The sequence below is a fragment of the Xiphophorus maculatus genome, chromosome 15 (genome assembly GCF_002775205.1).
Source record: "Xiphophorus maculatus strain JP 163 A chromosome 15, X_maculatus-5.0-male, whole genome shotgun sequence".
NCBI classification, from domain to species: Eukaryota; Metazoa; Chordata; class Actinopteri; order Cyprinodontiformes; family Poeciliidae; genus Xiphophorus; species Xiphophorus maculatus.
In genome coordinates this window covers 6133128-6148693 of record NC_036457.1, presented here as the reverse complement: position 1 = coordinate 6148693, position 15566 = coordinate 6133128, and the positions used below count along the sequence as shown (strand labels likewise).

Sequence of the window (15566 nt, the reverse complement as noted above, 5' to 3'; positions counted from 1 at the left end):
TCTGGGTGATTAAGCAGCATACCAAGATCAGCTCATGATGACAGGGTGAGATCTATAGGAGGCAGATGCAACACGGAGGAAAGATTTTTGGAATGCAATATTAACTACGAAAATGACCGTTTTGACAAAGAGCTGTGTCAAAAACTCAAATTTCTTAATGTTCAAAGTCATACACTGTTATATCAGTTCAACATCATGGAAACAAACAACTTTGTTTTCTTTCTACAACCTTGACTAATACGGGAACACAAAATGGCAACAAATCAGACCACGTGGGAGACCAACTCAAAATATGAAATTTTGTTGAGAGGATTATCATTTTAAAAGGTGCTATTAACTGTTACAATGGGTCCCTAATCAGAATATGTACACCTTATTATCCTACAGTAGCAAAAAGTGGAAAAGTTAATTGTGTTCTGAATATTTTCTGGTTATTTTTCAGGCAGCAAAACATTTTCCTTGTCTTAAATGTAAGCGAATGTTTCCAGTGGATAGATTAGTCACATCTAATATAAAGGCTGGAATATATCACAAATATGTGTTTAATAAGAATATTGTAAAAGACTGTTTATAATGTAGTTCAAGTGTCAGAAATTCACATTTTGCATGCAAATAAGATATTCAACCTATTTGTTAGACTAAATATACTACAGTGGTATTTACAGGGGTGAGCGACCATAACCGCTTGCTAATGGCTGAAATCTACGTGAGATTCCTTCTAAAAACATTCTTCCATTTAACAGTACAACCACAAAATATACCTGAATATACATTAAAATGCACAGTGGAAACCATCGTAGCACTACCACAGAAGCTAACATCTTTGGTCTTCCTCATTGCCACTCTTAGAAGTGGGGATCCACTGAATTTCCCAAAGTATTAAAAAGGTCACAAAAAAATCTTTAGAATTGCAATGATAGATGAGAGGAGAGAGTAAAATGTTTATTTGTTGCCACTGATATCAAATTCTAGCATGCACTTCTAGTTTATATTATGCAAAGGGAATTGCTATAAAAATGTGTCATCTTAAAAACGAATATTCCTGCCAATCAACAATTAGCAAAACAATTTGATTTGATATAACCACAAGAAAATACTAATATCGGTTAATGTGAAATTTATTTTTAAAAAAAGAAACATAACTACATATTACTGTAGTATCTATAACTGGGCATGAATTTATGAGCATTAGTAGGTGGTGCATCTACAAATTAGTTGTTTTTTGTTTTTTCTGTGCCAAAAAACCAAGCAGAAGCAAAATGAGCCAAAAAAAAAGGGGGGAAAAGCCTAACGGAACTGAAATATAGACCTGGGGTTTCCAAAGTCCAGCGATCTAAAAGGGCTGTGTTAACATACATATTAAGGATCTAGATACTTTCAAGTTTTTACGATCAAAGCAAAAGTTCTTGTTCTCACCTACTCAAAGGTCACCACAGTTAGGACAGCAGGTGGAGGTTGTTTCTCTGCTGCGTCAGTCTTTGAAACAAAACACTCCAAATCGCACTTGTTCAAATAATCATTAACTAGTTCAGTAAACATTTTAAGAACCTTTCTAAACCAGGAAGTAAATGTACAACTCTGTGGTGAGGACAGGTACCCTTTAAGAAGGAGCAGGGTGGGAAGTGGGGCACACAGATTTCATTGTTTTACAGCATGCTGAGCTCCAACAAAGATGAAAACGGTGAGGTCATCCCCATTGTGTACACACAACACCATCACACATTCCTCTGTGTGTGAATGCAGACCTGAGGCTCAGCTGAAAACGAGATGAAATGAATCTAGTAAGCGAATGATACCACATAACATTTGCACTATAAAAAGCCCTGAAATATGAAACGCAACAGTAGCAGCCAAGGACATTTCCCAAGAAGTCAAAATATTATTTCTTGGAAAGATAGCTGAAAGGTTGCAACAAACCAGCGCGAAATGTTATACAGTGACTGAGCATCTTTTTCCTGTTTCAGTTTCCGTTTCTCTCACCTGCTAGTCAGATGTTGTAAACCAAATTTTTTTTTTACCCTGAGTTTGTCAATAGGTTAAACCTATCATGTTTTATTATCTGTCCTAAAGTAGGCTTGTCTGTTTATGTTTAAAATTTATAATCAAAGGTGAAACAAAAACCCCAATCCTGTTGAAATGTATCTGCAATCAAGTGTAACATGACCATTTAAATCTTACTAAGCACAGTTATAGGGTAGATGATAGCTCAGACTTTTTTTCTGCGTAGCTACTAGAACAAAAAATATTTTAAATATTTTCTTTTTTTGAAAATATTAAATATCTTTCAAAAGCACTCAGTGTTCTGCCAAACATTAACAGAGAGGTTTGTTTAATGCCAACCTCTTTGGCTATTAATATATTGAATTATTTTTCATTTACTACATAATTACACACATTTTAGTCTTAATAAATATAGTTTAAGTGCAACAAAAATGCAATTCTGAAAAATAGAAAACGGAAAAAGTGGAAAAATCTTTTACAAAATTGAAAATAAAAGCTATAGAGCCCCATCATTAAAACTTACCAAAATCACTTAAAATATGAAAAGGTTTCAGAAAATCTCTGACTGATCCACAGGAGTTATGGTTTTTATTTTTGCTATAGAAAAAAAAATCATCTTATCATTTGACGTGAACTGTCATAAAAACCTTAACAAAATGAAAAAGAATCCTTGCTTCTTCTCAAAAATATTACTCATGGACAAATTTTTGTTCAATTCAGCTTCAGCGTTTTTGTTTTTCACCTGATGGAGATTGAAATATCCTGACCAACAGAACAGTTCTGGCTTCCTGCAGCCTGGAATGTTAGTGCCATAAAAGTAGTGAGAGGCAGATTGACCGCTCTCAGCAGGATCCCTCAGTTTGCTCATGGATCTGCAAAGCAGGAAGACTGGTGAAGGTTCCGCCAAAAGCTGTTGCAGCTCTCAATAAATAAAATGAGATTTATGCGTTTTATGAACCATGGCACAAAGCAGGACCTCCTTGGAACTGACAAATCCAAGCAAGATGTCTTCAATTATTAGGCTCTCTCGTCCTTGAATGATGTTCTGTTCACAAAACGATGCCTTTGGTAGGCAACCAGCCTCATCTTTCAGCTGGCATTCTGAAAATAATACCTGCCACATGTGATTTGGTAAAGTGTAGACAGCCACTATAAGTCCGCAGACAAAAAAGAGCAAAGTCTTTACCCAACATTCTTGGACAAATTAGTTTACATAGGGGCTCTTTTCTGAAAGTTAAAAAATCTGTAACTTCTTATCTATGCATAAACTAAACGTCACAAAAATAAGTTGGATTTGAAAGCATCTTTGCAAAGTAATCGTATGTGTTTTATCAGAGGCCAACAAAAGTTTTCTGTTTCTTTCAAAAGACGAGAAACTAACAATAGTTGAGGTTTCATCAAGTAAAAAGGACGTCTGGGACTCTGGAAGAACGTGTAGGTATTCAGGGATGTCGATAATTTCCTGTTGAGATTACAGGAAAAGATTAAGAACTCTATCCCAACTATAGTAATTAAATAAAGCTAGTCGACTGAAGCATGAAAGTAAAAGGTTTACTTCAAAGCTGTTCCTCGGATGGTGAGCGTTTGCCAGCAGCGGAGAGTTCTTGTTTTGACAGATGTATAAAGCAACAACCCACACGCCTGTGTAAAATCTTTGATCCAGTCTCCTAACCCTCCCCAAGCGACATCACCAGAAACCTCAACCAGCCACAAGATTATCCGTTTGGTTTGTTGAGTCTTAGTAAGGCGGGGAGAACAGCCCAGGGGGAGAACTCAAGAGTTACATTTGATGTCAATTACCAGATAAGTAATCAATCAGTTTCAAGGCTGGGATAAAGTTAAAACCTCCATGAGTCACCTCAGTATGCTGAGAACGTCCACACTGTTTGGCATGACGGAACAAGACAGGGTGTATTTTCTCCTGGTTTGTTTCAGTTGTCGTTTTTCCCACTCAGATTTTGCAATATTTCTCACAAAGTCAGATAATACTTCATGGCAGCCCAGGGACATTTTAAGGGATGCTACTTCCCCTTTCAGTCACACTCATGTCCCTGTCAGCTGCCGTGCTGCTCTTTGTCCCCTCTGCCACTCAGTAGACAAACTGCTGAAGTCAGCTGCCACTTTTTCTTGGTGTAGCTCTCTGTGTTTTGATCTTGAAGCATGGGTGTGATGTCCTCCTTGGTTGCTTAGAGCGCCAGCCGGAGAAACTTTCACCCACAGAAATGCTTGACGGTATTTTAAAGTAAAAAACAAAAGGCGTGAAAACATTTTCCACAAAGTCTCTAGCTCCAGCAACAAAAGTGTTCGCAAACTGCAATATTTTCCAGAAATAGATGCACTTTAATTCAGCTTGTGTGCAGAGAATAGGCTAATTTTATCTCCACGTGTTAGAAAGAGAAAGGTGAAAGTGAATGTTTGCTTTAAAAATTAAACATCATACTATGAGACCTACCTACCACTACCCATCTTTCTCTCTTCCCTTAATCATCAATATATAAACTAGTACAGTGACCTGAGGACAAGCAGGGAATCAACCCAGCAGAGCAAATAGTTGCCAGTCTTTTCAAAAGGAAGGTAGATTTAAAAAAAAAAAATAACAATAGCGGCCATTAGTTGGTAAATTCATTGCAGCAACCAAAGAAATGCATTCTTTGAGAAATACTTTAGATTGTTGTGTTCATATATTGTGCAATACAGATTAAATCACATAATAAGTCTGCTGTTATTCTGAAATGTTCAGTTTTGCCTGAAAAATTAAGTAAATCAAAGTCATCAGTGCATCAACTTTGTAAATATCCACATGCATAAAAAGTACAGAACTGGTTTGCTTTATATCACTAGATTGTCAGTTACTTGATTCAGCTTTGACTAATGAAGGATGAATGTATTATTTAGTCCTTAAACAGCAGCAAACATTTAGTAATAAACTGTTGAGTGCTAAATCTTGACTTTGAGGAGGTTAGGGATCAATTGGCTCAAAAATAGCTGAAATCTCTAATACTTGAGAACTCCCCTAAAAACGACTATAACCCTAATATACCTTATTATGTATTAATACATACACAGCAGAAACTATCTTAGGACTATCTCATAAGCTAACATCTACAGTGTTCCTTATTCTTACCTCTTGGGGATAAAACTGTAATATGTTATATTTTGGAAAGAGATGTCTTGATCAAGGTTTCGCTGGGTGATACTGTTTTTAGTCGATTTCTGGGGTTTTTTCCACAGAACGCAAAACTTTGTCTTTATCTAACAATCAAATGCAACACTGACCATATAAGACTGTTTAAAAATGTTAAAAAGTGTATGCAGGTTCCTTGATGAAAGTAATACTTTTGAATCTGATAAGAAAATAAATGCATGAACACTCAAAAGAAAGTGCATCAAAAGACATGTTTTCATTCTTAATGTTTTCCAATGCTGTAAAAATGTGTAGAATAAATGTTAAATGTTAACATGAGACAATAGCAATTAACAATCACAAACGGGTGAGAACAGCACTTCTTTCACAAATACCATCACAGGCAGCCAACAGTAGCAACATCCTTTTAGTCATACACCACGACAGAAATTTGAAGCTCTCTGCTTGGAAACAGATGGCGAGACAGTTGGTAGGAATTTCAACAACATTACCTAGCTTGCTAGAAGTTAAGCTTTACGATTTTTGTCCTCAGTTGCGTTCTTCCTATGTCATAACCGAGGAGAGGAGCGGGGAAGCGCAGCTGGGGAGATCCCAGGAAAACAATTGGTGTCACTAAATCAATACATAAACAAACCTCAAACCTTGACTTTCAACACATTGCAGATATTCAATATGAAGAGTTTTAATTCTGAGTAAAAATATCAAACCTCAGTAACCAAAACAAGCTCCTCAAACACCTGCTTTTTAAATCCAGCACTAATCCAAAGTTAGATCCCAACAATCAGTTCACTGTATAAACCATTATTAAGTTATTGCTCAGACTAAATTATACATTTTGTAACAATAGAGGGAAACCTTGGCCACCAATTAATCTACATTTGACTTTTAAAAGCTTTTTGCAGTTTTTCTTGATATGTTCCATTAGATTTTGGTATGAAATACAAGGTTTCCCCAGAAAACTTGCTAAGCCCAGTGTTTGGATGCCAGGGCAGTCATTCATCTAGAGACCCATCATGTTTCTGAGTTAAAAATTGTTTAAAGTTGACAGAAAATGTTAAAATATCACTTGATAATCGTATGTTGGAAGATTAAAACTTAAGCACCAACTATAAAATCTTAAAAACTGCAATCATTTTTAAAAGATTTACATAAGTAAGCAATGCTTAGCCTGGTGGGGGCACAAGTAAAGCCTGGTCGCCTGCCAGGCTTATAATACACTGGGGGAAACCCTGACATAGCTCATAGGCTCATTTGTAATAAATAAACATTAAAGTGCTATTTTGCTGTAAATATAGGCTACTCTTGTTCTCTCAGGCCTCTCCATCTACACAATATGTTCCCTCTGTTTGCTTCTGAGGGAACAGAAGCAAGGCTACCCTGGATTAGCCTGCGCTTTCATCGTTTCATGATGTTCTTAAGAGTTTTTCCTCAACTATCACAACTGAAACTGGCAGTTGTTTTATAATCCATCACTTCTGTCCACTACAATCCACTTTCAATTGTAATTAAGGAGTTATTTAACTAGACGTACAAAAAATGGGAATGGCAAAGAGGTCCAAAATCAGATACATTTTGCTTTTATGGGTTCACTACTTACTTGAATTGGATTCAAGTAAGTGCTTACCCCTTGTGCCCAGTTTCTCTATTTCCAGCAGCAATGAAAGCCGTTGTCAAAGCCTCAACAGGGCTTCAGTGCCATTCTTTCCAAAACACTATGGATCAAAGAGATGTGCAATTTCACATATCAGAGAAAACACTGCAAGGGTTGTTTGGTGCGAGAAAACAAAAAGCAGGCTTCCACTTCAAAAGAACACACAGATAAAGTAATCCGAGCAAAGCTACATCCATGTCTTTACATAAACTCCTTTGTTTACATTTGAAACATTTAATATTTATGTTGGAATTTACTATTTGACCAAAGCGGTTTGTTTGAGCAAGAAATATGAACCGGTTAGTCATTTTACTGTGATTCCCATTGTAATAAATGGGCTAAAAAAAAGAAGATTTTCTTATATTTATGCATTGTAGGTCTAGTTAATACATCATCTTTAAAGGGTTCTACCCTCTTCCTTTCATCTTTATGTCTGAGTTTATATGAAATTACTTACAGCATACCATTTTTGTGGTTGATTTTATGAAAAATCAACCAATAATTTCATATTTGAAAAATAAATTCCTCTCTTTAGCTGCCATTCCTACTATACATCATCCATCAATCAGAATAAAGATGCTTACATAGATATCCAGATATCAAATGTCAAATGTTTTTCTTCATTAAATGCATTCAAAACAATCTCACCAGTCTATAAATGCATCACTCAACAATAAGTACATGTTAAAGTTAAACTAATTTGACCAACACATAAATATGATTTTTAATAAAGAACTACAACATTTTGTTTCCCTCTTTTATGTGTATTTCTGATTTGAAGAAAATGTATAACCAGCGGGTTAGAAAACAAAAAAAGGAAGAAATTGGTACTAGCCAAGAAAACCCTGACCAGGCCATCACCAAACAAAACCTTTCCTTCTACTTTTTTTCCAAACTTCTGTGATGGATGTTGTTTGAGACATGTAAAAATTCGTCTACCATTTCCGATTATCAAAAGTCAGAATAAAGAGAACAAGTGGGAAGTTCAAAGGTTTATAAACAATATATACCCAAAAGATGAGTGCAGTCCGCCCAAAAAGACTGATGAGAAAGTTAATGAAACGGAGAGAAAAAGGGGGTGAAATAGGGTGAAAGTTGTGGGTAGAAATGATGAGAATGTCAGAGTCCTGGCATGCCTTCCCTAAGAGGAAGAAAGCGAGACTTGAGAAAAAGACACTGGCAGAGATAGAAAAAGGGAGGGAGGGATCGTAGGTGGTAGGGATGGAGGAAAGAGCAACAGAACTAAAACAGTAACCGCGTGGGAGGTCATAAACAGGTGAAACCCCATTACCAACCACTGTTAGTGATGCATTGCATGTGTGTAATAAAAGCTTCAGCTGCAGAGTTGGCTTACTGAAAGGTCCTCTTTTTCTTTTTTATTTCCCTGAAGAAACATTTGTAAGATTCTCCACATGCACAGCCAAATACCTCGTCTTCTCCAGCACAAAATCAGAAGCATACGGCATCTGAAACTAAACTCAAAGATTTGGCTTTTGAGAAATAACCAAGGTCCTGAGAGATTAAAATGAGATCCTCTCCTGTGCTTAAAATAAAGAGCACTTCAACCCTTTTAGAGGAAGGTTTCAGCCATCTCCAGCAGCCTAATCAAGGAACATTAGCAGATAATTCAGATATTCTACATCACCAGGCCTTTAAATAATCTTTTAGCTGTCCATCAAAAGCCCTGATACTTTTCTCTTTTCTGTTTTCCCACCTCCTCCTTTATTCGCCAGCTCCATGTGTGACAGAACATGCGCGCCTCCACCTACACAAGCAATTTCAGCAGCCTACTTAGTATTGTAAATGCGACACAGCCCGCAGATCGCCTCAGCCTTGGTATTCACCGGCTCTCGCCAGGCAGAGCTGATGGCATCAAATCTTTAACAGCTAATGTGTAAAAGTTTCTCGATTTCATGCAGAAAATTCTGCAATGCCACAAACCAAATGCATTCCAGCAGAGAAAAGAAAGAAAGAAAGCATTGGCAATACTGCAGCTGTTCTTTAAGTTGAAAATTATACCCTTTCCAGTTGCCCACAGAATAGAGATGTCATCTTTTTTGACATGCTCATTTAGGACTTGTCAAAAGAAGGAAGCAGAATGGCTCTGCTGTGCATGCTGGCCCCCTGAAGGGCCGGAGCTGGTAGCCTGAGGGAAGACTCCACAGGTGGACAGGGCAATAATAACAAAAGAAAGAGCATCTGTGGGGGGTCCATTTACAATGAACGTTCCTGGCAGGATGCCATCAAAGCAGAGAAGAAGCAAACTTCTGCAAATCCAGAACGTTTGTAAATTACTGTTTGAAGAATACAGTTCATTTCTATCAAATAACTGCATCGTGAAAGCTTCTACTCAACCCTCTATTGTGGCATTTACCACAGCACTTTTCCAATCTGTCTAAACAGACCGCCATTTTGATTAATGATATAGGTCTTGACAGTGACCAACACTGAAACAAGGTGCTGCAATTTCCATGCAAATTCGTCATAGATTAAGCACGACTAATTACACTTTCCAGGAATTTATCTTGCAAGAACTCACGTTTGCGTCCCTATCAAAAGACTGCAACGCAGTTTGGCACCTTACAAGACTCTAGCAATTTCCCCTTACGATAACCTGAGAGGCTTGATGTATACCTTTGCACAAGCACTGCTCAAAGTCCCAAATGAAAGACACAAGCAGCGAGATGGAGACAGACAGGAGTTGCAGCGGTTGCGATTTGCCGTCGCAAAATGCGCTGCAGTCACGGAATGACTTAAACAAACAATTACCATTATCTTTATCCGTTTTGCACCATTTCCTGTCTGTTTAGGAGCAAGGACGAATTGTCTTCATTTTCAGAAGTGGTGTGCGTTAGGGTGATGGACCTGGAAGGGAACCGAAAGCTTCTCACCCTATAAAGGGCGCAGTAAATCAGAATAATTAAGCTAATTGATTTAGACCTTAGCTAACATGCACGACCACAGACACGCGGAGTTACCTGACCGCTAGCTCAACTTTTCTGTTTAGTTTTATCCTCCAATTGCCACCTTAAACTGGAGCATGAATCGGTTCTAAATACGCAGAAACGCTGACAACATAAGGCTTTCTGTGGCGTTTGTGTGTCAACGTGAAGACCCAACAGAGCCGTGAGGGTACACTTACCTTTATTCATTTCCACCTTGTCTGCCTCCTTGGGAAGAAGGGGGGGGGGAAAAACCGCCGCTCTCGCTGGTCAGTAACGGGAATAAATAAACCGCGTCTGTAATGTCTGATATGTTTAACAGAAGAGCAGAAATCCTGCTCCTCTTTATCTACCGCTCCGTGCGCTTCCCCAACCGCCTCGGTTTGTTCAAATCAGAAGTTCATCCAAAGTTGCAGCGGTTCGCTCCGCCTCGCCACGACGATGAGGTCACTGCCTCTCCCCCCTGACGTAGTCTCGCGATACGCGTCAACGGCTCCGTGTTTATCATTGAAGGCACCGTGTGCTCTCGCGATATGGACGGTAAAGGACGAATGGGCAAACCGCTGGGTAAAAGATGGGATAGAGGGAGACCGTTGCTCTAGCAACAGATAAGGATGCAGCTCTCAGCGGTTTCGGTGGTTGGTTTGAGGGCTGATTAGCAACGCCCTGCGTACAGAGAGAGAGAGGGACAAAACTTGTTAAATACAGACAAAAAAAACATATTTTTAGTATTTATTTTTTTTACTTAAATGGCAAATACAATAGTAAATGCAAATGAACACAATGTTTTAAGACAGGGGTCTCAAACTCCAGTCCTCGAGGGCCGCACTCCTGCAACTTTTAGATGTGCCTCTACTGCACCACAACTGAACAGAATAATTAGGTCATTAAGGCTCTGGAGAACTGAACTACACAAGGAGGAGGTCATTAAGTCATTTCATTCCAGTGTTTTGTACCTGTGGCACATCTAAAAACTGCAGGACTGCGGCCCTCGAGGCCTGGAGTTTGAGACCCCTGTTTTAAGACACTGTTTTTTTGTGGAATTGGACTGATGTTACACAAAATGTTGCAAAACCTTCATAGATAGAAGGTTTTGGTCTTAAACATAAAAATTTCTGCATAATTTTTTTATGTTCTCCCTTTGCATGCATTGGTTCTCTCCAGGTACTCTGGCTTCCTTCCACAATCCTAAAATATGACTTACAAATTAATTACTATCTCTGAATGGATGGAAGTTGTTGTTTGTTTGTTTGTTTGTTTGTTTGTTTTCTCTGTTGTGGAACTGTACTGAATAGTAATTCATTGCGAATTGTGAATCTTATCCATAGCTTACCCAATATGGTTAATATTTTCAGGTCTTCTAGTAATTATCTTGTATCACTTAATTTACTCAGGAGTTAAAGTCAAACTTATTTAAAACTTTAGCAAAATAAAGTTAAATAAATAAATAAATGATATAATCTCTAAAGTGTATTTCTCAATATTTTCTTCTTTAAATGCAGATGTTGGATAAAACATGAGACAATGTCTGTAACCTATTAAGATTTTAAAGGTGTTGTTTTTTTTTACATTGTGCAAGCCATGTTCCACCTCCTCACCAACAAAATACGTCATATAAACTGTATGTTAGTCATCATAAACCCCTACAATTGCCCACTGTTCAATATCTAGGTCATGCATATATGGTGTGGCTACAATGACGCTATTTTTACTCACAAAATTACCAAAACAAAAGAATGGATCTGATCATTACATTTATATATGGCTTATTGTCCTACAAATAAGTTTGGCCTAGAAAAAAATACATCTAGTTTTCTATTTAGTGACAACCTTAATCATATGTATTTGATTTGTCTTCTGAAATCAGCTACTTAGTGATTGGATATGACATTAAGAGTCGATCTGAGAACCATAAAAAAACTTCAACACATTCATCATCCAGAAACCCTGCAAACATATATACGTTTTTCTCTGCAAGATATGTTGACAGTGAAAGGAAAAAGCTGTCTTTTTTTTACCATTGAGATCACTATTGTTTAACAATGCAGTTGAATCACTTTTTCAATGCCATTCTTGACAAAATTATTTGTTTCTCAACTAGAATACTCTGAACGAGGAAAAATTAAGCCCTTTGTTATGAACAATAGAGTGACTGCAGAGTAAAATATGAGCATGCTCTCACACATATCATCTCATGGACAAAACATGGCAAGAAAAAAGGCACTCAAGGTTTTTCTTTTATTTGGGATTTAAAGAGAAAGTAAAATTAATCTACACAGTGGTGCTAATTGAAATAAGAAGTTATCTGTTTCCACTAAATGTTTCTTGCACATGAAAATACAATTAATATCAGATGCTTTCATGCACTCTGTACAGTTTCTCACTGTCCAATATTAAATCAGAGTAAACACTTACTGTTTACAGCCAGCTAGGATTATTAAGATTTATTCACTCCTGTCAGTCAATATTACATATTATGTAGAACTTCCTTTTGGTGCAGTTTCATATGGAAGGGCTTGTGGCTTTTTGGGTATGACTCCATCAGCAATGCACATCCAGAGACTGATGTGTTTTTTAACCTTTTTCAGTTTGCAAAATAGCTCAAGCTCAGTCAGGTTAGATTATGCGTATTTATAAATAGCTATTTTCAAGTCTCTCAAAGATTTTATCTGTATTTTTGTCAAAATCCTTTAAGATCTCTTCTAAAGAAAACCATCCCCATAGTAAAATGCTGCCTCTACCATGTTTTGCCATAGAAATGTGCTTTAATTTGATCATAGTATCCTTGTCCATATGTTTGTAGTATCCCCTTACATCATGTATGGCAACATTTAAGCTGAACTTGTTATGGCTTTCTTCCAGCAATGACTTTGTTCATGCCATGATCAGTAATGGTCAGTTTGTACAAAATGAATAGCAAAATCAATAAAGTGTTTTGATGTCTTCACAAAACAGCTGTGTTTTTTCTGAGACTAAATTTTGTATAGGTGCACATTATTTACTAAACCGATGACTTCTAAAATAATTTGGACTCACTGGACGTTATTTGGGGGTGTTAGAGTAAAGGGGGTGTAACATTCAAATGCATCCAGACTTTTCTGACTTTTATTTGCTGAATAGTTTGGAAATCCTGCGCCTTTTTCTGGCCTACTTTGTGTTATGCAGTGTCTGTCTTGTAAAATCTCAGCTACTTATATTAAATTCTCTGGTTATTTTAAAATGTTCAAGGTTTATGAATACGTTTGCAAGACACTGCATGTTATTTTGTATCCTATCATTTTGCACTAAATAACAACACATTATAAATGCATGCAAAGGGGTTGACTAGGTCTTTAAACCACACATGCCCTTTACAAATCCTACCTGCTTGCTTTCCTCACATGCATTAATTATAGAATCATACATTTTTAATTAGATAAGAGAAAGAACATTGGGATAATTAAAGCTGCTCAGCAGGTACCCACGTGAAGAGTGGGCGAATATTATGAGACTCATGGGAATTCATCTCACGTTCTCGCTCATGCATTGCCACTGCTGAATAGTTCTGGATCATATGCATTCTTCGGATTCAAGCTGGTATTTCTTTTCAGAGAATAATATTTTGCTTCCAGTGACAATACTTCATATTTTCTTCAATCATACCACCAATCTCTGATTTCCACTTGCCATCAAGCCATCCATTATTCTGAAATGTCATTCAGGATTGCATTACAATCTAATAAACATAACCAAAAAAATAAAAGAACAGATTATTGTCATTAAAACCAGTCCTGTAGCTATATGAGTCCTGACGCTACCCCAGTCTGTCATGTGGCAGATATTTGTGTAGGCGGTTTGTATTGTTCTCTGGAGATTCCCCCCACCCACTGAGGATTAGCTTTTGGAGTCTAATTGGGTTAGCCACATAATGTAATTCAGTTTAGATTAAAGAATTACAGAGACATATTACCAGCAACTACTGAAAGAAACATTTCACTCTTCTTTATGCCAGTAAACTGGAAATATATTTGATATTTCATAAGCATAAATGAAACTTTAGAAACTTTGTTTGGGAGGCATAAAATAAAATTTACGAGCTTCAACTCATTTCAAAGTGATTTTATAGTGCTAGAGACATTTCAAAACAGATCTCCATCTCTGTTTATCCTTTACTATTTATCCCAAAAGACCAATGTGTGTGTGACAGTACACTGTTGATATTTACAAAAACTCAACCATAATGAGGAAAAGCTTCATCACTTCATTTATGCAAAGACGTTATCTGTGGTTCTACATAAACATAGAATGACTAGCATTTAGTTTGACAAGGAGAACTGGGGCGAAGTTCTTGCCAAAACTCTGGAATGTCCCAATTCTATGCTAATGCCATGTAACACTCGTCTAATTAAATGTGCTTTCATTGGTAGCATGTATTTGTCTTCAGCAGAAGGCATAGGGATTGTGATTTATTAGACTAAAAAGAAAGGTTTTCATGCTTTTAAGTTTTAATTATGAAACCCATTATGTTTTCCAAAAACCAATATGAACTGCAAAGCCAAAGCTCATCATACAGAATTTTCATCCTTCTTTGCAGTCTTATAATGAAGTTCTCTCACTTTGTTCAAAATGAAAATATTTTTATGTGGACAGACATGTATAAAAAAAATCAGGAGCACCATTTCTAATGAACCGATACTACACAAACCTCAGTAACAACATTGATGCAGTAATCCTCTGCACTCATGGTTTTAATGAGTGAGTGCATGTAGAGGACATCTGACTAAAGGAAATCTGTTTTGCTTATTTGTCTGTTTTGTGAGAATGTGATTAAGAGACTTTAGGAGGTGCAAAATATTCCATTGTTTTAATAATTGGTGTGCATTATGAACAACATGCATGTACAATGATGTCTGGTATATTTCTATTTTGATGCCTGATTCTGTGTTTTCCTTTCGGATGTTGTATTTGAGTTTTTTTTTTTCCTTTTTGCTGCTATGTTTTATTTAATTTTTTGTGCTTTGTTAACATAGAATCTTCTGAGGAACAGTGGTTAAGAATATATTCTTATATTTTGCGGCTTGTTTTTTTTATGTTAAATTCTTCCAGCACAGGCTGTCCATATCTAATTGCCACAATGTGCGGCAGCTTGACATTGCAATGTCATAGTTATAATAAGATGTCAACTGGTAAAGTTAGACACACCTACACATAGCTGTGGTAACCCAGAAAGGGAGAGGGGTGAAATTCCTGCTTCTGTTACCCCTGGAAGCAGATGACTGGAAAGAATGAGCCCTATTCACAAAGTTGCACTCAAACAGCGCTCCTGCACTAATGGAGATTGACACGACGAAAGGCGACAAGTTGTGAGCACACACACTGGTTCTTTTGTCCTCATTTCAAAGGGGCGTAATGCAGACAGTGTGCTCTGAAAATAGACAAAATTTGACGCGCTTGTTTTTCAAAAGTGGAGACTACTGCGCCTCGATTGGAGCGTGTGAGCAATTAGTGCTTTGTTGCAATTGTCATTGTGGGAGTAAACTAATGACATGTTGGATGAGTGAAGGTTGTTTCTTTACTTCATGTTGGATTGTCCAAAGGTACGTAAAATAAGAGAACAAACATTTATAGATGGTTTTACAACTCTTTACAACTTGACTAATTTTTCACACTTTGGGTTTCAATGTTCATTTTAACACTGAGAAGAGTCTGCAGAGGACTTTAGATGAGTTGACTCTTCAGCTCCAGGCCAGCAGGGGGACCTAAACAGAAAAAGTTTAGGTCCTACTGAACGCACAAAAAAGGAAACAACTTTGCTATTTGAAAATTAGATTAAGCTCTGCCCAACCCA

General features: G+C 37.1%; 1 protein-coding gene across 4 annotated transcripts in view; it reads right to left on the bottom strand.

The window, feature by feature from the left end:
* The window catches only part of LOC102236503 (signal-induced proliferation-associated 1-like protein 1), a 74410-nt gene extending 64251 nt beyond the window's left edge, over positions 1 to 10159 (bottom strand). For all 4 annotated transcript variants that reach the window (XM_014471070.2, XM_023347644.1, XM_023347643.1 and 1 more), the window contains exon 1: positions 9940 to 10159. The gene's annotated coding sequence lies outside the window, so the exon portion shown is untranslated. The remainder of the gene's footprint in view (positions 1 to 9939) is intronic.
* Between the last annotated feature and the right edge of the window lie 5407 nt (positions 10160 to 15566).